This window comes from Micropterus dolomieu, linkage group LG03, assembly GCF_021292245.1.
Source record: "Micropterus dolomieu isolate WLL.071019.BEF.003 ecotype Adirondacks linkage group LG03, ASM2129224v1, whole genome shotgun sequence".
Lineage (NCBI taxonomy): Eukaryota > Metazoa > Chordata > Actinopteri > Centrarchiformes > Centrarchidae > Micropterus > Micropterus dolomieu.
The window spans coordinates 21,776,988-21,801,637 of record NC_060152.1 but is presented as its reverse complement, the minus strand read 5'-3'; the positions used below and the strand labels follow the sequence as shown (position 1 = coordinate 21,801,637).

The following is a 24,650-nucleotide window of genomic DNA, read 5'->3' as shown; positions in this document are numbered from 1 at the left end:
AGTGGTTCCAGGTGAGGGGCCAGACCGATAATGGTTCATAAAGACCCCTATGACCAATCGAGGAAGAGGAAGAGAGACCCTGACCGGAGGAAGCCAGGGCCCCTGTCTGGAGCCAGGCCCAGAGGGAGGGCACGGTCGGCCATGGAGCCCGGTTGGGCACAGCCTGAAACAGCAACATGGCACCCCCCACTCCATCCTTTGGACCCACCATCCATAGGCAGATCCACAGGGGTCGGGTGCGCTGCCACATGGGTGGTGGTGAAGGTCAGGGGCCTCGGCGGACCAGACCCGGGCAACAGAGGCTGGCTCTGGGGACGTGGAACGTCACCTCTCTGTGGGGGAAGGAGCCGGAGCGCTACCGGTTGGATCTGGTGGGGATCTGGTGGGGCTGACCTCCATTCACAGTCTCGGTTCTGGAACCGCACTCTTTGATAGGAGATGGACCCTATTCTTCTCTGGAGTTGCCCAGGGTGTGAGGCGCCAGGCGGGTGTGGGGATACTCACAAGCCTCTGACTGAGCGCCACTAAGTTGGAGTTTACTCCGGTGAACGAGAGGGTTGCCTCCCTACGCCTTCGGGTTGTGGGGGAAAAACTCTGACTGTTGTTTGTGCAAAGTGAGCGGCGCTGTGAGAATGGTGTTTTTTGATTTCTCCAGCGCCTTCGACACCATCCGGCTGCTCCTACTAAGAGAAAAGCTGACAGAGATGAGGGTGGACCCACGCTTGGTGACATGGATTACGGACTACCTCACAGAGAGACCACAGTACGTCAGACTGAAGGGCCACACGTCAGACACTGTGGTCAGCAGCACCGGAGCACCACAGGGGACCGTGCTCTCTCCCGTCCTCTTCACCTTGTACACATCTGACTTCCAGTATAACACCGGGCTCTGCCACATGCAGAAATACTCAGACGATACTGTGATAGTTGGTTGTATCAAGGATGGACAGGAGGAGGAGTACAGGAGCCTGGTAGAGGACTTCGTGAGGTGGTGCAGGACCAACCATCTGCCGCTGAACATCTCCAAGACCAAGGAGATGGTGGTGGACTTCAAAAGGAAGAAACCACATCTCAAACCTTTGTCCATTGAGGGGGTCGATGTGGAGGTGGTCAGGACTTACAAATATCTGGGGCTGCAGCTGGATGACAAGCTGGACTGGACAGAAAATATGGACACTCTCCACAGGAAAGGGCAGAGCCGTCTGTACTTCCTGAGAAGACTGGGGTCCTTCAACATCTGCAAAAAACTGCTGCAGATGTGTTACCAGTCTGTGGTGGCCAGCGTCCTCTTTTATGCTGTAGTTTGCTGGGGAGGAAGCAGCAAGAAGAGAGACGCCGGTCGACTGGACAGACTGGTGAGGAGAGCTGACTCAGTGGTGGGCTCAGAGCTGGACTCTCTAGTGGCAGAAAGAAGGACCCTGGACAAACTGCTGTCCATACTGGACAACACCCACCACACTCTGCACAGCACCTTCATCGGACAGAGGAGTGTGTTCAGTGGCAGACTGCTGTCCCAGCCCAGCTCCACCAACAGACTTAAAAACTCTTTAAATAAATAAAGTATCTATCTATCTATCTATCTATCTATCTATCTATCTATCTATCTATCTGTATGCACCAAACAGCAGTTCAGAGTATTCGGCCTTCTTGGAGACCCTCAATGGAGTTCTGTATGGGGCTTCAGTAGGGGACTCCATAGTTCTACTGGGAGACTTCAACGCATATGTGGGCAATGATGGAGATACCTGGAGAGGCGTGATTTGGAGGAACGGCCTCCCTGATCTGAACCCGAGTGGGTGTTTGTTATTAGACTTCTGTGCTAGTCACGGATTGTCTATAACGAACACCATGTTCGAACATAAGGATGCTCATAAATGTATGTGGTACCAGAGCACCCTAGGCCGAAGATCGATGATCGATTTTATAATTGTTTCATCGGATTTGAGCCGCATGTTTCGTTGAAGAGAGGGGCGGAGCTGTCAACTGATCACCATCTGGTGGTGAGTTGGGTCAGGGGGTGGGGGAAGACTCTGGACAGACCCGGTAAGCCCAAACGGGTAGTGCGGGTGAACTTGGAACGTCTGGAGGAGGCCAATGTCCGCAAGATCTTCAACTCACACCTCTGGCAGAGCTTTTCTGGCATCCCCGTGGAGGTTGGGGACATTGAACCTGAGTGGGCAATGTTCAAAGCTTCTATAGCTGAAGCTGCAGCAGGAAACTGTGGTCTCAAGGTCTTAGGTGCCTCAAGGGGCGGTGACCCTCGAACACCGTGGTGGACACCGGTGGTCAGGGAAGCCGTCCAACTGAAGAAGGAGGCCTTCCGGGATTTGCTCTCTCGGAGGACTCCGGAGGCGGTTGCAAGGTACCGACAGGCCCGAAGGGCTGCAGCCTCTGCTGTGGCAGATGCAAAGCAGCGGGTGTTAGGGAAGTTCGGAGAAGACATGGAAAAGGACTTTCGTTCAGCACCAAAGTGCTTCTGGAGAACTGTCCGCCACCTCAGGAGGGGGAAGCGGGGAACCATCCAAGCTGTGTACAGTAAGGATGGGACTCTGTTGACTACGACTGAGGAGGTTATTGGGCGGTGGAAGGAACACTTTGAGGAACTCCTAAATCCAACTGACACGCCCTCTCTAGCAGAAGCAGAGCTTACTCTCACAAGGATCCAAGCCCACTCCAGGATCCTTGTGTCTACAAAACACATGTAATCCATTTTACAGTTTTGTAGATCTGGAGAAGGCGTATGACCGGGTCCCCCGGGAGATACTGTGGGAGGTGCTGTGGGGTGAGGGGTTCCCTTCTCAGGGCTATCCAATCCCTGTACATCTAAAGTGAGAGCTGTGTCCGAGTACTCGGCAGTAGGTCGGATTCTTTCCAGGTGAGGGTTGGCCTTTGCCAGGGCTGTCACCAATCCTGTTTGTGATATTCATGGACAGGATATCGAGGCGTAGTCGTTGCGGTTGCGGTTTGAGTCCTTACCCCAAGTGAAGGAGTTCAAGTACCTCGGGGTCTTGTTAAAGAGTGAGGGGAGACTGGAGCAGGAGACTGGCCAGAGAATCGGAGCAGCGGGGGCAGTATTGCACTCGCTTTACCGCACCGTTGTGACGAAAAGAGAGCTGAGCCGTAAGGCAAAGCTCTCAATCTACCGGTCAATTTTTGTTCCTACCCTCACCTATGATCATGAAGGCTGGGTCATGACCGAAAGAACGAGATTGCAGGTATAAGCAGCTGAAATGGGTTTCCTCAGGCGGGAGACTGGTGTTTCCCTTGGATATAGGGTGAGAAGCTCAGCCATCCGCGAGGAACTCAGAGTAGAGCCGCTGCTCCTTTGCGTCGAAAGGAGCCAGTTGAGGTGGTTTGGGCATCTGGTAAGGATGCCTCCTTGATGCCTCCCTAGGGAGGTGTTCCAGGCACGTCCAACTGGGAGGAGGCCTTGGGGAAGACCCAGGACGAGGTGGCGAGATCTCCACACTGGCCTTGGAAAGCCTCGGGATCCCTCAGTCAGAGCTGGTTAATGTGGCCCAGGAAAGAGAAGTTTGGGGTCCCCTGCTGGAGCTGCTGACCCAACCTCAGATAAGTGGATGAAGATGGATGGATGGATGGATGAAAAAGGTTATTTTTACTTAACAGACTAAATAGCTTACTTTTATTTGGATAGCCTCCATCCTTGATAGAAAGAAAAGGCTACCCTTGATAAATAAACGTTATTGTTTACTAGTTCAGTTTGTGTGTTAGAGCCAAACATTACCAAACCAGAGGTCTGTCTATTCTGTCTGTTTTCTTCTGAAGTGAAACTCTCTGACTTGATTGAACAGAGTGGTGAAAATGTGAAGACAAATGAGCTCAAGAGGGCTGGAAAGGAAGTGAGCACTGAGCTTTGTGAAGCCAAATAAGACACAACCAAAAATAACCTCAAGAGGTAAAGCATAACATATAGGCTGCAATATTTAAAGTTCCTTGATAAACCAAGGAAGCTTCAGCTGAACATGGAGATCGCGTGTAAGGCTGACAGGAAATTGGCAGAGAAGGATGAAGAGATGGAACAAATCAAGAGGAATAGCCAAAGGGTGATCGACTCCATGCAGAGAATGCTGAAGTCTGTGGTGAGCAGCAGCATTGATGCTGTGAGGATCAAGAAGAAGATAGAGGGAGACATTGAATGAGATGAAGGTTCAACTCAGTCAAGCCAATCACCAGTCTGTTGAGGCCCAGAAACAGCTCAGAGATGTCCATGAACAGCTCAAAGTACGTCATAGACCGCTATAGCTACATGTGGCTACACCCTACAAATCATGTTATGATGTACAATGATGATCTTTCCAGTGAAGATGCATGATTTGTGTTAATTCTATTATTTATTTTTATTTTGTTTGTTTGTTTTCTGAAGGTCTTTTTTTACTGTGTGGAACCAAATGAAGAGTTATTCTATTACTGAGACAAACAAATGCATGTATTTCATCTCGGACAATCTGACCTGCTGCTGATAGGAGTCAGGTGCCAAATATTAAGTTACAACTCAAGGGATTTTGATTACTTACTTACACTACACAAAAAAAGCAAATGCCTTAACAAGTTTTCACTTTTTAGTTCTTACAGGGGGAATAGGATAACACTTATGTGCAGCTTCAGGATGGTGCATATGGAGCTGTAGGCAGCTCAAAAGACAGCAGACATCACAAAGTCAAAGGTCAATTAGGTGAGAGCCAAAAGCTGTGTGCTGGGCAAGTACTAATATAAGTCCAATAAGTGGATTCGGCGACATGGTTTCACCTACTCTAAAGACATTTTTGTTGTATTGATCAGGTATAAATGATGTACTATTGTTTAACCTTTTATCTGATGTTCCATTAGGTTGCAGAACAGACCAGAGAACATACATTTCAACAGTGCTGATAAATTGCCATTCACTGTTCTGGTTACTGTGCACGGTGGACAAAGCAATCTCCTGGAAACAGAGAGATGATTTTGGTGCCATTCTTCTTGTCACACACTGCTTGAGCAATGTGGCAAAATTCCCAAAAAGCAGTGCATATAATAGCAGTATAGCTTTTCACCTAGAAACAGTGAAAACTGAGCCACAGCAGTGACCGTAAACTGCACAGGCTGATTATGGGCTTGACTTTGAATAACACAACTTCAAGTAGGTGGGGTGATTTACAGGATTTTAACTCTCAAAGCCCAAAATTTTGCATTATGGCAGGAAAAGGCTACAATACATACCTACAACAGTACAGAGGTAGTGATGAAAATTGCCTTCAGGCTGCGCTGTGGGAGTGAACAACAGACATAATCTATTTCTTGTGTACACACACAGACACTCATACATGTACAGTACATAAAAATACTGACATTGATCTGTGCACATGCACACACACATGCAGCTCAATAGGTGGTCTTCTTTTGCATGAATACTCCTCAAATTTCACTGTGTTGCATCAGACAGCCAACTGTGTTTTTGCTAAATTAGTGTGCCCTTGTTTCCTGGAACAAATGAAACAGCAGTGTATGCAGTGTAGATCTTGCCTTGCACAACGTATTTACCAAAGGTCTGTATATACAGTATTATGTTTAAGGTTTTTTCATTCATTTCATTCAAATTGCATGATCTTCCTTTGAAAAATTTGGCAAATATACTTGTTCATTCAACAAAGTGTTCAATCAGCTTGTTGAAAACTGCATGTTCATAAAGCATGCAAAATATTATTCTGCTATGCCTGAAAATACATATATAAATATGTATAGTTATGTAGTTAGATTTGTCAGAAAACACTTTCTGCACAAGTCTGATTATGCAAATATAGTAATGAGGCTTTCGAGCATTGTCAGTCTCTGACATGCGGTTGGTTTGTTGAACTAATTAAATGATTAATCATTTCATTACTTATTCATTTATTTGTTCATATATTTACCCATTTCATCAGTCATTCATTAAATCACATAATGTTATACACACTATCATACATTAATTCATTTTCGGGGCATGATAAGTCGACAGTTCACAGTTATGACAAATTCTTTTTTTGTTATTATCACATCATAGATTTGGCTGTATTTCAGTCTTATGCCCATAGTTCAGGGGATACTGTCTGTCTCCCAATTTTTATTTTGACAAAAAGTAAGGTCTGCAAACAGCGAGAAACATTAATACATTTCTTGTTAATGGTGCTGAAGCATAAATCATGCCTCATTATGTTTTGCATAAGTAAACACAATGAGGGCCATGCAGACAAACGCACCTATCATGTTTTATTCCGCTGTGTAAAAGAATCACAAATGCTACAACAGCAAACCAATGGTGTATCCTTGTGTCACTAACACGCAGAGCAAAGGTTTACAAATAAATGAAAATGTGATAGCCAACTGCAATATTCTTGATAGTTGGAGCAGTATCATTGTGGACTTGAGTAGCAAAAAATAATTTGTTCTGATGTCTTTAAATATCTGGCAACATTCAGGATTCAGGGGTTTAAGCCAACACAAATCAGTCATTTCAAATAAAACATAAACCCAAAATAACAAGCACGTTTTCTGCCAACTTAAGTCATGTATTGTGCCTCAAAAAGAAGTGTTGTGTTTGTATCTATGTATGTTATCAAAAAGCTCTTGTTACTGGGTGTAGGTGATAGCTGCAACTGTAAATGTTTCATCATTCTTCCTGCCTCCTGTCTCAATAAATAAAAAACTAAATGTTTTCTTTTTCGATCTTAGAGAAAACAAAAATTCATGCTGCTTGTGTGCGTGCTGAGATACACAAATACATATGCACAGCATACACACACGCACACGAGTGCGCACACTGCTGTCAGGCCTGGTTTCTTCAGTGAAGTTGTGTGTCTTTCATCATGGTAAAGAGAATGTGTGCAGGGCATGGTGACAGTTTCACACACCCAACCCTGCTGGTATTTTTAGCTATTGAAAAAGATTTTTTCAAACAGATTTTGTCTGATAGTTTGTTTGGGTGTTGTTATTCTTTTATTGTCTTTAATCTCCTCTCACACTGTATGCTGCACTCAACATTCTGTCTTCTGCACAGTGGTTTATTGTTCTGGCCTGGTCTTATCTGCTATGCTTTGGTCTAGATGTTTCTACTCTATTCTATTTGTTCTATTATATTCTATTCTATCGCAGCACAAAGGAAACTGTGTACTGTGTACTGCTACAGTTACATACAGTGCCAGAAGTCAACATCCACCCCTTCGCAGGTATTTTGAACTGTGACACTTTCTTCCAACAGAACCTGTCTTTGAGACAGAGTGATGGTTAGAGTTATGAATGTTCTGCTTTCTTGCTGTGCTGTATTTTATTTCTTTGTTTTGTCTGTTCTATTTTGAGCGTTTTGTTCTTCATTGTTTTTGTATTACATTCCTTACTGCTTTTCTATAACATACTCTTCTCTTTAGTGCTCCTGCTGTATCATGTTTGTCTGTCCAATGCTATTTTACTGTATTCTATACTGACCTTCCTGTTATTTGTTGCATTTTTTTCTATCTCTGTATCAGGTGCAGTGAGTGACAGTTATTGGTCTGGTGTCAGTGGCTCAGGCGTTACCTCTTTTTAAGGCTGATCTCATTTCCTGCACACTTCCTCTGTGGGGTTAACGGCTGGCAGGCTCATGCACATCCTGGCTGAGGTACATCGGAGGGAAAACAAAATAGGACCCATTGCTGTCATGGGAGCTAAGGAGTGGAAAATAACATGTGTATACTGGCATTTCCCAGCGTAATGTCCAATTAAACCTAAGCCCAATTAATTAAAGAGTTAGGAAACAGGTGTCATACACCATTATGTAGCTATGATAATAATGCTTTCTAAATTCTCCAAACCATTCATCAGTAATTTCTCATTCTTGCTTTGCTAATCTGTGTCTGTTTCTGAACCCTAATTTTTGCATGTTATATTGGGAGTTTTCATTTAACCTTGCAAACAGGCATTTTACACATCACAGAAGGAGAAGATGTGGTTCAGACTCTTTGAAACTTTCAAAAAGTGCATTTTGAGGTAAGTTATTTGTAGCGTGCTAAAATTGATGTGATTGATAATGAAATGCCTTCCTCCAGAAAGTCAAAAAGTGGGAACCAGAAAGCCTTATTTTGCTTGCACAATGGCTTGAGAGGCCCGTCCCAACTTTTCAGCCCATGTGAAATTGGTCTATTGTTGTAGGTTGTTTTGCACAGCAAAGAGCCTGTAGCTGAAGTGAAAAAGCAAGGGGGGAAATGGACAGTGAAGATCAGGCTGATGTTCCACCAAGTAGTGGTAATGTTTTTCATAAACACTTCTAAAAAGGTTTGACATATTACATGTTCAAAAATCCAATTGGGTCTTAAAATGTGTGTGTACTTCCATGTGATGGCCACAGCCATGGCCTCACAACCAGTTTAAGAGCGGTAACCTCATGCACTTATATTTTTCCTGAGTTTATGCTGTTTTCTTTAGCATTAGTTTATATACTTTTTTCATACACATTAGACATTTGTTGCAAATATTTATTGAGTTACAAATTACTCACAGGACATATTATAATAACATTATACTTTATTTAGTTGACCATACAGAAGCATCTTTTTGGGAGTGCGCACCATTAGTTACTTTTGGATTGCCATTCTGTTTGTATAACTATTTGTTTCTGAGCTTACCAGTGTTGGATGCCACACCCAGGAAGTCTGCTGGCTTAAAGGATTGGCGCTGTGAGCAGGAGCAGCTTTATAGGGGAGGTGGCCTAATTTGACACTACCAATGCTTGTTATGTCCGGGGAGTGGCTTTATTCTCTCCTTAGATATTTTGGGGTTTAGATTTATATTATATAGAATATTTTTGTTGAGTTAAGGTTAAGTAAAAGTATATTTCTTTTGGAATAAGTTTTTAGGTAGGTTTTGCTGTAGTTATGTAGTAGTGTTGTTGTTAGTCTTCCTCTGTGTGTCAAAATTGGTCTGATCAGCCAGTATATAAGTCCCCTTTGTTTCTTTTGTAGGAGGTCAGTTGTATATTTGAGTCTCTTATGTTCTGAGCTTTAGTTACCGATTCTTTATTTGATCTCTTTTATGGGCCAAAAACTTTATCTTTATGTTGTTGTAATGATTTTTGGTAAATAAAAACCCTTACTTTTGAACTTCCCTTGTGACTCCTCTTGCTTAACTGTACAGTTCTCCCGAACAACCTAGTCTGAAATGTCAGCTGCATTCAGCTATTCATATTCCCCGGCGATCTCAGCCAACAGTCTCCGACCATTCGAATATTGTCGGGCCCTCTCCCATCAGCAGCTCCAGTGAGAGATCGCGGCTTCGGCTCTCCAAGCACACAGCCTTGAAAGAACTTCAGATGGAAAGGTGTGCGTGAGCATTTCTGATATTGTTTAGGTCGTTGCAAATGTAAGTGAGGTATGCTGGTGAGGACCATCGACCAAGGTTTTGATAATATTGTCAGGGATTCCCTGCCTGGAGGCGGTGGAGGTGGCCCCAATGCGGAACAAAGGCCCAGAGTAACGTTCAGCGGCTATGCTGGATTTAGATCAAATTTGGCAAAGGTGTTGGTGAACCAGAAGTGTGTGGCTACTTTCCCTGTCTCTGTGATGACATCCCTCCAGCTTAAACAAGAACTCAACCAGAGAAACATCTCCTTCCAGCACTCGACAAAAAAGTGAAACTTTTTCAACTGTACAAGGACTCGCTTCAACACACAACTCTCCAAACGCCGAGCTTCCCCAGCACTTCCGGGTCACCGGCACTATTTCGGGGGCAACGCCATCGACTCCGTGGCGCATCCCATGGCAACAGAAGCTCAATACAACTCCACATCAGCCCTCATGCAGGGCCAGGTTGTATCAAATCCAGTTGCACCCCAACCTCTTCTTCTCTACTTCTCAAGCATCACTATCAACCCGAGCATATGCATCCCTCCATCCCAGCAACCTTTCTTCTTCTGTTGTTCCAACTTTCCCATCTCCTCTGGCACCATCGGCCGTTCCTACCCCGATACCGGCTACCACAGCCGCCCAGACCACAACCTACACATATCACACACGAAAGCGCAATCGGCCAAACCATTACTCCTGTCTATTCTTTTCCCCCTCCTCCTCCCCATTTCCCAAATGCATCAAATGTGACTTTAATTTCTTCTAATGCACCCATTTTCCCCACAGCTCCGGTCTTTCCACTTTTCCACCCCCGTCTAATCACTTCACCTTAGCCACAACAAGACCTCTGGTGTGCCCCACGGGCCAGCCAGACCATTCCCAGTGTCACCCTCAGTCAGGCAACAGATTCTCGGCGGTAACCACATTGACCTCACTTCACTGATTAATCCATCCTCACATAACCCGCTTATTCCCAGGGAACTGCAAACTGCTCTCGGCCCTATCAAACCTTGCGTTTCGGTTTCAGTTTCAGTTTCAGTTTCTACATCTACCATGTCCTCTTTTCGTCCCAAGCTGCCGACCAGGGCAGCAGTTCAACCAAGGGACATACTGGGGCACTCTAGACCACACTTCCAAACCCAAACGTTTCCCGCAGACAGACTCTCATAGCTCCCCCACCGTCAATTACTCCCCAACCAGTAGGGATGGGTATTGCCACCTCCACCGCCTCCACGCAGGGAATCCCAGACAATATTATCAAATCCTTGGCTGATGGTCCTCACCAGCATACCTCACTTACATTTACAACGACCTAAACAATATCAGAAACGCTCACGCACACCTTTCCATCTGAAGTTCTTTTGGGGGTTTCCGCACGTCTGCTGACTAAGAGACGGGTCCCCCACTGAGAGTCTCGACTCCACTAGTTCCTGTACAACTTCTCGCCAGCAGACACCGGTCTACTCTTCACTCACGCATCCATTGGCACGGATCCAACTCCTCCCCTTCATCCCTCACCTGTCTTCCCCTCAACCGTTCATCCATTACACCTCGACCCCTACCCCTCATCCCTCAAGCCTTTCAAGTTTCAGAAGACATGGTGTTGTTTTTCTTCTTCAGAACAAAAGTTACAAGAAATGTAAGGAGACTACTCAAGAACTTACAGTTTGCCCTACTAAGTTAGTTTATTATTAAGTACTGTATGTCAGACATATGTTTACTATTTCAGTGGAACTGAGTATTCTACCTCACTATCTATTACTTTACCAAAGATCATTAATAAGTCAGAAACAAGGACGTTTTCTTTATAACAAGGTGTTCACAATACAGCTTGCATGCTATTAAACATTTAAACATCTACTTTATTCACCATCCAAAAATGATGATTCTATCTTCAAAGCACAATTGATGATCTAGCAACTCTCAGTAATAAGGCCCAATGTTTGATGAAGGAAGGGGTGGTTGTGTTACTTGCTCTGTTCCTTCTTAGGAAATGTGTTTTTCAATGTTTGATAGAATGACTGTGAAGCCAGGCTAGACTGACAGAAAGAATGACAAACTGACCTTAGAAAGTAATACAATTATTTTACCTGACATTTAGACCCATACCACACAATGATAGTGAAATCGGCTGAATCCCAAATTATTTATTAAATACCTTTAATGAAATTCAACTCAATACAGTTCCAACAAAATGACATTCACAGACATTCAAATTAAATAATTTTGCCATACCATTCAATGTGTAGGATGATTTTAAATCACTTTCAATCAATTCAATATGCAATTCAAACATTTAAAGCTAAACTCAGCTCAGACCTCATTCCTGTATTTACTTGTGAGACTTTAAGGTTATATATCATCAACATGTTGTACAGTGCAATATACCATTTGCACTGTAATGGTATGTCCCACAGTCTTTGATTTTCCTGTCTGGCGGACTGACTGGGGGCCCAGAAGTGTGGAAGGAAGTGTGATAAACTGTCCATGGAAAACATGGGGGGCCCATTTCTGACCACTGTAGCTGGGGTTAGTAACCACAGACAAAGATGGAGGGAGGCAGATAGGGAGGCCTCAAAACTGTTCACTGAGGGGTGTAATAGGGCTAACCCAGCTCTGTTATTTTGGATTTTCAACACTTGCTGAAAATATGTTATCTTATTTACAGAAAGAAAATCTCACATGAATGACTGGTTAAAACATTCAAAACATTCACCTAGTGACCTTGGTAAACCCCAGACTTTTCCACTTCTGCCACATATTTATATTTTAGGGTTATAGTGAAGTGTCTCGACAGTTGATGGCTGGATGACATTAGCATTTTAGTATTGCCAGTAAAAATATGTTAGCTTGCTGATGTTAGCATTTAGCTCAAAAACATCTTCAAAGCATGCCTAACGCTACAGAGCCACTAGTGTAGCTGTAGCCTCTTAGCATGGTTTTTGTTAGCCTATGTCAGGTCATTAATTAAAATATAACAATATCTAGAGGGGGCGGTGTGGTGTTGCAGTGGTTAGCACTATTGCCACACAGCAAGAAGGTCATGGGTTCAAACCCTGGTTGCCCCAGCCTTTCTGTGTGGAGTTTGCATGTTCTCCCCATGTCTGTGTGGGTTCTCTCCAGGTGCATCTGGTTTCCTCCCACCATACAAAGACATGCAGCATGCTTTTAGTGTCTCCAAAATTGACCTTAGGTGTGGATGTGAGTGGTTGTTTGTCTGTCTGTGGCCCTGTGATGGACTGGCGACCTGTCTAGGGTGTTACCCGCCTTTCGCCCAATGTAAGATGGGATTGGCTCTAGCCCCCTGCGACCCTGTGCGCAGGATAAGCGGTTGACGATGGATGGATGAATGGAATTTTTAGAGGAGAAGAAAGTCCGTGTCGACTGTAAAGTAAAAAGAAAGCCACATAATTGTATATGACTTAGATGGTAGGTAAAGTACACCTATCATTATGGTTGAAAGGTGGTTTCTATCATTACATGTCAAACTGAACTTGTAAAGATAAAGGATGTAACCACAAACATTTTGTCTAAAGGAGGCTAGAAAAGCCATTTACTTTAGAATTTAAAACACCATTGTATCTATGATGCAATGTTTTTTTAAGAGCCAAAGTCAGAAATGGTGGGTAGAAGTAAGGTACCACCATCGTACCACCGCACCCTGCAGCAAGCAACACAGCTCTAAGCTACTTACAGTGCTTTACAGCACAGAAGTGGAAGAGAAAGCAATTGTCTCCTTCTCTTGATGTTGCAAAGGAAGAGGTACTCTGCACAATGCACAACTGCTGCACTGCTAGATTCTCATTAGACAAGTATAGTTTTCTTTAGAGTAACTATTAACATTATTTTTTTCAACATTATATTATCTAGATGTTTCATAGGACAGTACAATATTCATTAATAATCTATGTTGAGATGATAAAAGTGAAACACTGTACATATATTGTCACATGAGAGCACTATAGTCAGGGAATATTTCTCCACATACCCTTACATATTGTATGAGTACATGTCCCTTTGTTCCCCTGTGACCATACTGGGATCATTGCTTCTTAACAGATACAGTGCACATACATGAACATGTTATTGCACCAGACACAAGGATTGTCAAAACTGTTTTTCTGACCACATTTACTCTCAAATCTACAAAGTTACGTGCTTTAAAACATGCATTTACAGTATTGTGGAACAAAAAGAGAATAGCACATACGTAACAGTGGTTCTCAAACGTTTTCACATCAGGAACGTCTAAACTGACACAAATTCCATCAATGACCCCCATCTGATTTTGTCCCAGGGTCCCCCATCTGATAGGATTTTTGCTTTTAGATGTTAAATTACAGAAACTGCATGAAACCCGTGACTAAAACAGCCATACATTCTGTCATTGTGTAACTTATATTATGGAAATATTTTGAAAATAAATGATTCCCCTTTTTTGCTGGGGACCTCCTGGAACCCGCTGAAGGATCCCTTGACCCCATTGAGAACCACTGAAATATGACAACACTTCCTCGGATTGTTTTTTAAAACAACATAAACAAAACTTGCCGGCAATACTTGTTAGGATTTTCACTATACAACACATACAAAATAACATCAATGCATAATGTTTTTCTAACATTGCATATCCCAAACTCATATCACAACAGAGATGACAAACACTTAGCTGTTACCTTTTATGCGACAAATATACATAATTTAACTAAATTAAATTGATCTCCCCTCCCTGCTCTGATGTTTTCTCTCCATCTAGCTGTTTTCCTCTTGATCTTCATTTTCCTTTACTGTTTTCACACAGGTTTCTTTGCAGATCTGCATTATACAGAGAGAGAGAGAGAGAGAGAGAGAGAGAGAGAGAGAGAGAGAGAGCGAGCGCATATACAAAGATGAATGTATGTTAATAAAATTAACATTTTGGAAAAATACCAAAGGATAAAAATAATAGAAACATCATTCATAGAAATATTTTGAGCATTTCACTGGTGATGGAGAGTGTGGGGGTACCTGTGATAATATTATTATATTGCACATGATCATGTTGCCTTCACTGTACAAATTAAAATGTGTGCACATCCACTTGCATTGCATTTTGCACTAAACAAAATGCTTTGACCATTATCTATAGACATGGGTTCTGAAAAAGATAATGAAGTTTGCTATTCTAGGAAACTCAGCATGGGATCATTACTCAGCATGCTGGAGAGTGTAAGCTAAACCCTGAGTCTGAATCTAAGAGTCTATGCGAAATGAAAACGGCCTCATAAATCACCACTCTTTAATACTATATCATTAAACAGGAACCGGCATATAAATCACTAGTAGTCTATATTACCCTAAGGGGGTATGTGTGTCAGGCTGTCTGTCTCCTAACTTGGCAGTCTGGCAGACTCCTTATTTGGATCACTGTTATTATGACAATCATAACATTTAACAGGGTATGGTATTTTAGGCACTATTATACAATATCCAAAATTGAAAGCCAGTGTCTTGTCAGAGAAGCTGGATGTCTGTACAGCATGTTTTTAGACTTGAGAATATACAAGGAACAACTGACAGGAGTGGGTCATACATTTGTGTCTCACAAATTCTATGTTAAGCGCCCGTGTAATTAAATACAAATAATCAAAATTTTAGGTACAGTACATCGTTACAGACTTGCAGTTTTGACATTCACTATTTCTCAGTGTCAGTGTAAGTGAACCAAAGAATGGAACTTGTAATGGCTGAATTAACTAGTATCAGCAAACTCATGTAGTCTGGTGAGGAAAACACAGCTATATAAAACTATCTACAGCCTCATCTGAAAAGGACCCATGGCTAAATAGGCTCAAAGAGGATGGAGTTCATCAAACCTAAATAGAATCAGACATTATGAATTTTTGCTTAGAACAGCAATTAAGACAGAATTTCCCACCAAACTGTCTCTCTCAAATGTCAGACAGTCCAACTATATCGGTGTGTGTGTCATCTAGCAGTGAACATTCTAGTTGATTCACACTGACTCACTGACACGCAGCCACAAAGAATGATTGTCTAATGCGCTAAAATATATCAATAGCTTGTTTATTCTTAAACAGTTGAAAATGAACAATTGTCCACAGTTCATTGTAATAATCTTATCAAACATGTAATCCATGAAATCTTAATGTGACACCACAACACAGTGGATGAAATTTTATTGTCCAGAGTTGAAATCGCTTTATTTGCCAAATGTACAATGTACACAGGGATTTGACTTGGTGATACAGTGCAGTGAAACAAGAAAGAAAAAACAAAAACAGTTAAATACAAGAAGTTCAGTATATAATCAATCCTTATCATCATCACTGTGCTCACGTGAGACCAACAATTGCCTTTGGTTTATATTGAAAACATGAACACACACGTCTAAACAAGCAAAAAACAAAAGCCAAACAACAAACAAGTCAGCTCATACAATGGTGATGTTGAAGCAAAGAAGAGAGGAGAGAGGAAAAAAAGGTGCGTGAAGAAAAAAAAAGAAACATTGTGATAGGAGAAATGAGCAAAAAACCCTAAACAAATTAAATTACATCCCAATCCTGCCTCTTCCCCTCATTGTCTTCCTCTACCTTCTATTTTTACTCCCTTCTTCTGCTCTTTCTTTTCCAACTCATTTTGCTGCCTCACTTTCTCTTCAGCCCCCCGCCCCCTCTATTCTTTCTGTCACTCTCTGTCTCTCCCTCTCTCTCTCTCAGTGAGCAGACAGGCAGAGACAGGGAGACTGTTGTTGTGCTTGCAGTCTGACACTATCAGCTCATAAATCCCTGTCAACAGCTTGTATGTCTCCTCCTCCTCCTCCTCGCCTCCCTTCCTCCCTCCCTCCCTCCCTTCACTGGTGAAGGACTGGAGGAACCCAATGACCTGCCAGCAAGGATTTGACTGGCACAACCACACAGACACACATGCACACACATTTAGGAAAAAGAAACACACACACAGAGGTGTGCACGATAGATAGATAGATAGATAGATAGATAGATAGATAGATAGATAGATAGATAGATAGATAGATGCTCTCATAAGCACTGTACATTTTAAAAGCTGTGTTTCTATGATTCCACCTCCCTCTGTCTTCCTGTCTCTCTCCCTCTCTCTCTTCCTCCCTCCCTGTCTTTCTTTCCTTCAGGCGATGTTTGCCGGCAGACAGTCATCACTGACAAGTGCTTCCTGTGGTTGGGGGTAAACACCTGGGTAATGAGGCCACGCTGCACAACAACCAAAAAAAAAAATAGAACAGAACACCCCACCAAGGTTCACAGCCCTTGCTCACTGCACATGAGGATATATACTGTAGACACACAATCAGGTCATACAGGCACATAGGGGCACACACACACACACACACACACACACACACAAAGTCATGCATTCACATGCATGCAGGCAAATCCTGCAGAAACTCAAGCACAGACATGCCTGCACACAAACACACACACACACACACACACAGCAGCACATGCACATGCTTGGCTCAGACTGCTAAACAAGCAGTGAGCCAACCCAGCCATGTCAGCCAAAACTCAATACCCAGACTGACTTCAGTGTTAAAGGCAGACTGTAGTGAGCTGAAGTGAGGGGGAACGAACTGAAATCCAGCCCCTTCTTTTCCTTCACCGTCACTAATAGTTTATTCTTGAAACTTACAAATCCCATTCCAAGTGTTGTCACTGAGGAACTCAGTTCGAACAATTTGCAGTATGTCAAAAATCGTGACTGACTGCAATGCAAAGTTGTGCTGTGGTGAAGTGTGAGAGCTACTGCAGTGAAGCTAAAGCTGTCAATCTGATTGCAGTGTCAGTAACGCTGTATGTCACTGGATGAGTTTTCCTGTATTGAATGCATGAACCTTAAAAAGGGGGAACACTGACCAACCTCGTGGACTTATGCACATGCAACTTATGATGTTATAATGAATGCATCAGTGGCAACATAGGAAACTTAATTTCAAGTAACTTTTTTGTCAAACATAGTTGCCCTATCGAAACTGTAGTGTGAGCTACGGTGATAGGCAAAGGTTGTAATATATGCGCGTAAGGGAAAACTGCTTGGTTATGCATGCATTGGCAGTATAAGATAATTATGCAGACTCAGGATCTATTCATACTGAACTCAACGTCCCCTAGGTACATTTTATAACACAGAAAGTATTTTTTCTGAAAGATCTACGCTTACATTTCCTTTTTCCTGTCTTTGTTCAATGCTAGGCTAAAACATTCTGGCTCTAAGGACGCACGCAAGATGAAACTCATATCATCTTCTCATGTCACTGTGTATTTGGCAGTATTTTCTTCTTCTTATTATTATTATTCCTCTAAATTTGTGGAGACAATCTTAAGATGTACTCATTGTCGAAGCTTAGAGTCTAGGCCTAACTTAAGCATATCATTTTGAGGCCAAATAGATTGGCCATTTACCCAACAACTGCATCCAATAGTACATTTTCACATGCCCTTGTTCTGTACAATGTATTGTTATCTAAATTGATTTTGTCACAACAGAATTACATTGTTCTGCTCCACGGGCTCAAAATATTGTGTACATATCAAAACTACATGAATGTTCCATGTCAAAAGCACTGGACTGCAAGTGATTCAAGTGAATCATCTTATTGTGTTATCTCTGGACAATACGGCGCAGCCTGCGTCTCATGTGTCATAGGAACAACAGGGAAGCCTGTGGTGAATCATCAGCCCTGCCAGAGTAGCAAAGCTTTTGAGCATGTTTAGTTTTGCAGAGGTTTTATTAATGTACATAAAGGACATAAAGCAAGCTTTGGCAAAAACACTAAATAAAGTGTATGTGCTTCTGCATGGACACATATGGCAATGTCTGGTTCTGCGTCTGTATGGATGTGTGTATCTACGTGTATGTGTGGCCCACACATGTCTTTGTGTGCAAAGGAAATGGCTGACAGTGAAAAATGTGACCCATTCTAATTTTAATTGCCAATGAAAAAAAGGCCTCAATATTTATGGGTTCTGTCCAGACGAACAGAGGAGAAGGGTTTAAGCATGAAAGCATATTCCTTATCACAATTAAAAAGTGCTTTAACATGACTGCAACCCTTTGAAGTTAGATTAGCAGTAATATTGGAGAGATCGGCCCTGGCTTCGAACAATGGAAACTGAATGGAGGAAAGAAATTATTTAACAGAGCCAAAGGTAATGCTTCCTTTCCCTTGTCTCTTTTTCCTTGAATTAGCCTCACACTATTTTTTGATAGATTTTCTTGTGTGTAACCATTAGTTTTGTCTTTCTTTTCAACATGAAATTACTTCATGTGTATATGAAAAAATATGCTTGGTGTCCAACCTAGAGACTTGATTGAAGGGACCAAAGAATAAAAGAAAGAAAAAACTAATTTGACAGCACAGTTTGAGATAATTTTTAAAGCATTTTAAGCCTGGAGTGACAGAAAAAAAGACTCCCCAGTTGTACATAAGGCACAGCTGCTGTAGAACTGTAATCACAGTGAGTTTTGAGTTCCCCCAAGTGTCTTGATTGCAAGGATCTGAAACCATATAGTAACTGTGTGTTCCTACACATACAGACACACAGTGAAAGACACATGTCCAGACAGATATACACACAAACAAACAACTGTTGCTGAGTTAAACTTCCCATCATGGCAAAAAAAAATGCTATTCAGCCAGTCCTTACATAAGGCCATACAAACCCAAGGGAAGACACAGGGGTGCAACTGAGAACGGTGTAATTAGAGAGAATGAGAGAAGACAGAAAGAGAGAGAGAGCTTAACCCCAGACACAGAAAAGGAAGAGAGAGAGGGAAGGATAGGTGACATGGTTGAGAATAATACTCCCATGTTAAGCTGAAGGAGAAAAGCGAGAGGAACACGGAGGCCAAAACAGCAAGCAGCTGCTGAGGATTTACATGCTGTAAATTATTCATGTAATCAGCTGTGGGAGCACACACAGAGAGAGAGAGAGAGAGAGAGAGAGAGAGAGAGAGAGAGAGAGAGAGAGAGAGGGGGAGAAAGAGAGGGAGAGAGAGAGAGGGAGAAAGAGAGGGAGAGAGAGAGAGGGAGAAAGACAATAAGAGTAAAAAAACATCAGGGCTGCAAAGATAAAGAAAGAGAGATGGAAACAGAGATGTGCAAAGACCAACAGGCATTGAATACTGTAACAGACAACAAAGAGAAAATGTAACACTTACCCTCACAGTCATGTCTAGACAAGTTGATCTTCCCCTCTTACTCTGACTGCCACACCTGAAAGTAACAATGAATGCGTTTACATACATGTGCTACGCTGGTTACACGCACAGTTTCAAATTTCTTGGTCCAGGTTATGAACATCAACATGTACCATAGAATGACAGAGTGATTTTGTATCTTCTTTGAATTAGTTGTCTGCTAGCTTTAGACAACTTGGCAAGAATGTATAAGTCTTTTTGAATGTTTGTGTATATGTCTACTTGAAAAGCCCACAGAGTGTATCTGGCCTATGATGAAAACAAGGTAACTGTGGCTGTGGGAGGGCAGAGCTCCAGACAGCTTCACTGGCCAAGTGTCAGAGGGATGGTTGCATTCTCACCAGTCCGGGCCTAGCGGTTTGTGAGCAGTAGCATTATTGTACCTCAGCATTGTTTAAAAACAAGGTTGCATCTACCTTAATTAATCACTGACTTAATGCACCACCTGGCAAGCACACTAACTGACACAAATAAAACCCACTCAAGTTGTTGCGTGACCAACAGGCGCATGCTGGTTGTGACTAAATGCTAAATGCTCATGTTGGATCCTCCAGCTGTGATTTCTACATTTGCTACATAGCAGAGGAACAACACTCATAGATACAGAGACAGGTTATTTTGTTGGTTGAACAGATATAGATAATGACATCTTTGTACACCCCTACTTACTGGTATGGGGGTACTGGAGGAACAATTCTCGACTTAAGTCGCACACACAGTGACTTGAGACTCGACTTGAGACTCGTCCTCAAAAGACTTCAGACTCAACTCGGACTCGAGGTGCGGGACTCGTGAACAATGTTTATTTTTTAGGAAACTTCTGATGAGCTTGCCGTTATTCCCTCCTTTACCTATAACCTGCCTACGTAACACATAGCATCTGCTGCGCGTGGCCGCACGTGAGAGAGGACAACAAACACCGCAGCTGCTGTGCCATTCATCATAAACTTTGGATTTAAACTTCATACAACAAGACCCAAACAAAGAAGCGCTGAACGCAAATAGGTTAGTAACCTGTGGTGAGTAAACACCACTAGCTCAGCATTGGCCATCTAACGTTAGCTTGCTTCTTGTTTCAGCTACGACCTACAAGAGGTTTACTCCGACTGTTGTTCATTATGAAAAGATGAATGAGTGTTTGTTTACTTGCCAAACTTGTGGTAGTCGATTAACGTAATCATTTACGTCCTGCTGGCTGCCATCACGTTAATTATTACCATTGGCTAGAAACAGGTTACAGATTTATTGTTGATCATGTAACCTTACAGTTTTATTTAATTAAAACGTTACACTGGTTTGAGAGTGGGGGATGTGTTGAATTACAGTAGTTTAAGCTGTCATTGATTGCATTGCACATTACATGGTTGTGCTCTGTAAGTTAAAAACAGGTTACAGCTTTATTGTTGATTATGCAACGTCACAGTTTTATTTAGTTAACGTTACACTGGGTTTAAGAGTCTGGGGAGTGTGTTGTCTTACAGTATTTAATAAGCTGTCAATAATTGTATTGCATATTACATTGTTGCGCTCTGTAAATGAAAAACAGGTTACAGTTACAGTATTCCTTATAGCAATGCAGTTTTATAAGCAACCTGGATTGAACACAGCAGGTGATATAACATTCGTAATAACCACGAGAGACTTGAGACTTGACTTGGACTCTAGCTCAAATACTTGAGACTTGACTTGGTCTCTTGCTCAGAGACTTGAGAGCATCTCTGGTAACAGCTAATGCATAAAACTACAACTCACCCTGTTTGAGTATTTGTTTTATTTTTAGTATTAGTAATTTGATTAAATGCAGAAATGCATGAAAATATTCTCAATGAATTTTATCAAACTTTCTGTAGGGAATTTCTGTATTGAAAATATGTTATTTATTTATTCATTTGTGACCGTGTCTTTGTATGTTATTTCTGAAGCTCTAAAAGTTGTATTGTTGGCTTTGGGCAAGAAATTCAACTTTTAAATGAAAAAAATAGATTGTCTTGATCAATCAATAAAACTGATCAATATCATGTGACTAGTGTGAAAGGTCACATGACTTAGATTAGTTTGCTTCCTGCTTGCACACCTGGAAGAAGATGTCTTCCTCAGACTGTTACAAAAAGTAGTAAGTAAAAAGTAAGTAGTGTAAGTGTCTACTACTGATATGTTTTGAGAATTATACTCCTGCATACATATTTTGCTCATAAGAGGTGTAAAATTGTGACCAGTAGTATAACACAGTGCTTCAATTGAAAACACAGGTTTGGCTGTGATCCTAGTTATCATTTGTTTATTTTGACACATTTTGAAACTATCAGATGTGTTGGACCTCCTAGACATACGAAACCCCCCAAGTGCTGTGTGCAGCATCATGGTCATTCCTACATTTGAGAAAGTGGCATTTGAAAGTGACTGTGATAGTGATGGCTCAGATAGGTAGACTAATAAATGGCAATATCTGGAGGATGAGGCAGATGTTCATGAGAACCAATTGGTTTGAGATGTCAATAGAGGGGTGGCAACAGAGCAGTGGCTAAGGCACATGCCTTTGGTGTGAGATATTTCCACTATGATACATCCACCAATGTGTCGCTGAGCAAGACACTTAACCAGTGTCTAGTTGCTCCAGAGGCGTGTGACCTCTGACATATATAGAAATTGAAAGTAGTTTTGGATAAAAGTCTCAGCTAATTCAATAATTATTATTAATTATGTCAAATACCTATAGTGCAAACCAATCTGAACATGGATGAGTTGCTGACAGGGTTCTTCTCACATCTTCTCACATCACTTGTCTTGGTCATATGACCGTGATGTCTACAATGAAGCAAGGCCTACAGGTCTTTAAGGGGTAAAAGACTGATTGGTACTGTATGTTTGATTGGTTTAGATTGGTAGATGTTTTAGTACAGAAAGTGTATGAAACCCATAACCGAAATAGTAATTGAGTTACTTATGGATGGAATGATAGTGAAAAAAAAAACTATCCCCCTTTCTGCTGAGGACCCCCTGGAACCACCATAAGGACCCCTGGGGAACCACTGTTTATGTCTGCCTGCTCTGAGATGCTGAATGTTTTTGAAATGATATTGTGTTTTGTAATGTTTGTTTTTTTATTGCTTTAACTTGCTTGGTCTAATTGAAGAATTTGTGTGAATTTTTTATTTGTGTGAGTTTTATACTTGGTCACTATCGTGACAAGTGACCAAGTGACCTAATATTTCACTAACTTAACCGACATAAAATCAAAAAGGCCATAATTTTTGTGTTAGGAAGGTCTAAGGAGTAATATGCATGTACTCAAATTTCTAGGAAAAAATTTGGATTAAGTGGGTTAAGAAAAATGACAGCAAAATGACGTTTGAGTGTATAATCAGAAAAAAAGTCACATAAAGATTTACAAAATTCCATTTCAAGAAGCAAATGTAATACATTCAGTGATTTGGTTTTTCTCCAGTATGATCTGGTTATTGAGTGTCAGATTGTCTCTTAAATTATGTCACCACTTGTCTTGCTCTCCTTTTTGCCTTGTCACCCTCCACTATAAACTGTGGCGTACAGAACACATCAGAAATGCCACATAAAAATAACAGCCTCACTGCACTCATTGCACTCTTTCCTTGCTCAGTTATACATTCTGACGCCCAGGAGCTTTTTGAGAAGATGCTGATCCACAAATTCCCATGGGTTTGGTGGAGTGGACCGGAGCCAGTGGAAATTGCAAACAAACACTGGAGCTGCTGTGTCTGTTGCGAGCACAAACAACCTCAAAGCCCTCACTCTCACACATCACATCTGTGTGTGCAATTGTGCATGTGTTTGGGTGTATGTGAAGGAAAGTGAAAGAAAGCGAGAAAGGGATTGTGTGTGTGTGTGTGTGTGTGTGTGTGAGAGAGAGAGACTGAGAGAGAGAGAGATTGCAAGGCCTAGAAGGCGTTTCAAAGGCATTACAGCATTAGATTTATGGGGGCATTCACAGTAACATTGGCAATTAAACAAAGATCCCAGCTCCTGTCAAAAGTTCATATTAGGTCTTATTGTGGCGAGAGAGAGTGGGAGTGAGACAGAGTGTGTGAGAGGGGATGGAGGGTAAAGAAGGAGGTGAAACTCAGGGAGACGTTGACAAAAAGAGCAGAGGAAACAAACAGAAAACAATTTAAAAAATGGGCAGAGAGAAACTTCTCATGACAGGCCAAAGGCTAGAAAGGGCACAAGCAACAATTCAAAGAGCAACCAAGAGAAACCAGCCCCCACTCCCCTCCTGGCTTTCCACCCCATGGTTTTAGTGGCCAAACCCACACCACATTATGGGTCCCTGGGTTTTTCATAATGGCTGGGTGTGTTCTGATCCCGCACTAAAGTCATCGGCAGTTACATCCCATTCCTAATTACTGGTGGGAACCAGAATGAAAAAGGGAACAAGCAGATCGGTTGAGGAATAACTAAACATCAGTAAGGGAAAACAATCTTTTCAAAAATTATTTCACATCATGGGGTGTGATGGTGCCATATTAGGCACATAACATGTAGTCAGCTGATGACTGAGAATATGTGTCACATTGCACCTCTCTCATGCTTTCTACCATTCTCTACTTGATACAGTACACTTGTAGCTAAACACTTTTTTTTCCATTGTCGGCATTTTGGATACAGGGAGGAATATGAATAGAATGCATCAACTAAATCTTAGCTTTGTAACAAGAAGCTTCTTTTCTATATGGATGTCTTGAGAAAGGTCAAAGGATAAAAATGGTAACAATAAAATATCAAGCGATTTGTGTGTAGAGATTTCTATCTTTAGTAGGCACTGACATTTTTGGTGAATTGCATTGCTTTGCTAGCTCATAGAAGAGAATGCTGTGTTGTATCCGAGACCACTTCAAACAGAATGTCCCTTTGTAACAATTGGAGAGTGAGAGCTTTCAGCAGCAACAGATTTATGTGATGAACAAAACTTTAAAGTCCTAAAATACAACGTGTTGAAAATCTTATATATAGCATAATTATATGGTAACATGCAGTATGTGTTATGTGCATTCCATGATGCCAAATGGCCTTCCCGTTGCTTAGTTCTTTGTT

The 24,650-nt window shown here is 41.9% G+C and overlaps 1 long non-coding RNA gene across 3 annotated transcripts in view; it reads right to left on the bottom strand.

Annotated features, from left to right (window-relative positions):
* Positions 1 to 11,545: 11,545 nt before the first annotated feature.
* LOC123968362 overlaps positions 11,546 to 24,650 on the bottom strand; it is a 99,715-nt gene continuing 86,610 nt past the window's right edge. For all 3 annotated transcript variants that reach the window (XR_006824446.1, XR_006824445.1, XR_006824447.1), the window contains 2 exons: positions 19,545 to 19,599; positions 11,546 to 14,162 (listed from right to left, as the gene is read on the bottom strand). This is a non-coding gene — a long non-coding RNA (uncharacterized LOC123968362). The remainder of the gene's footprint in view (positions 14,163 to 19,544; positions 19,600 to 24,650) is intronic.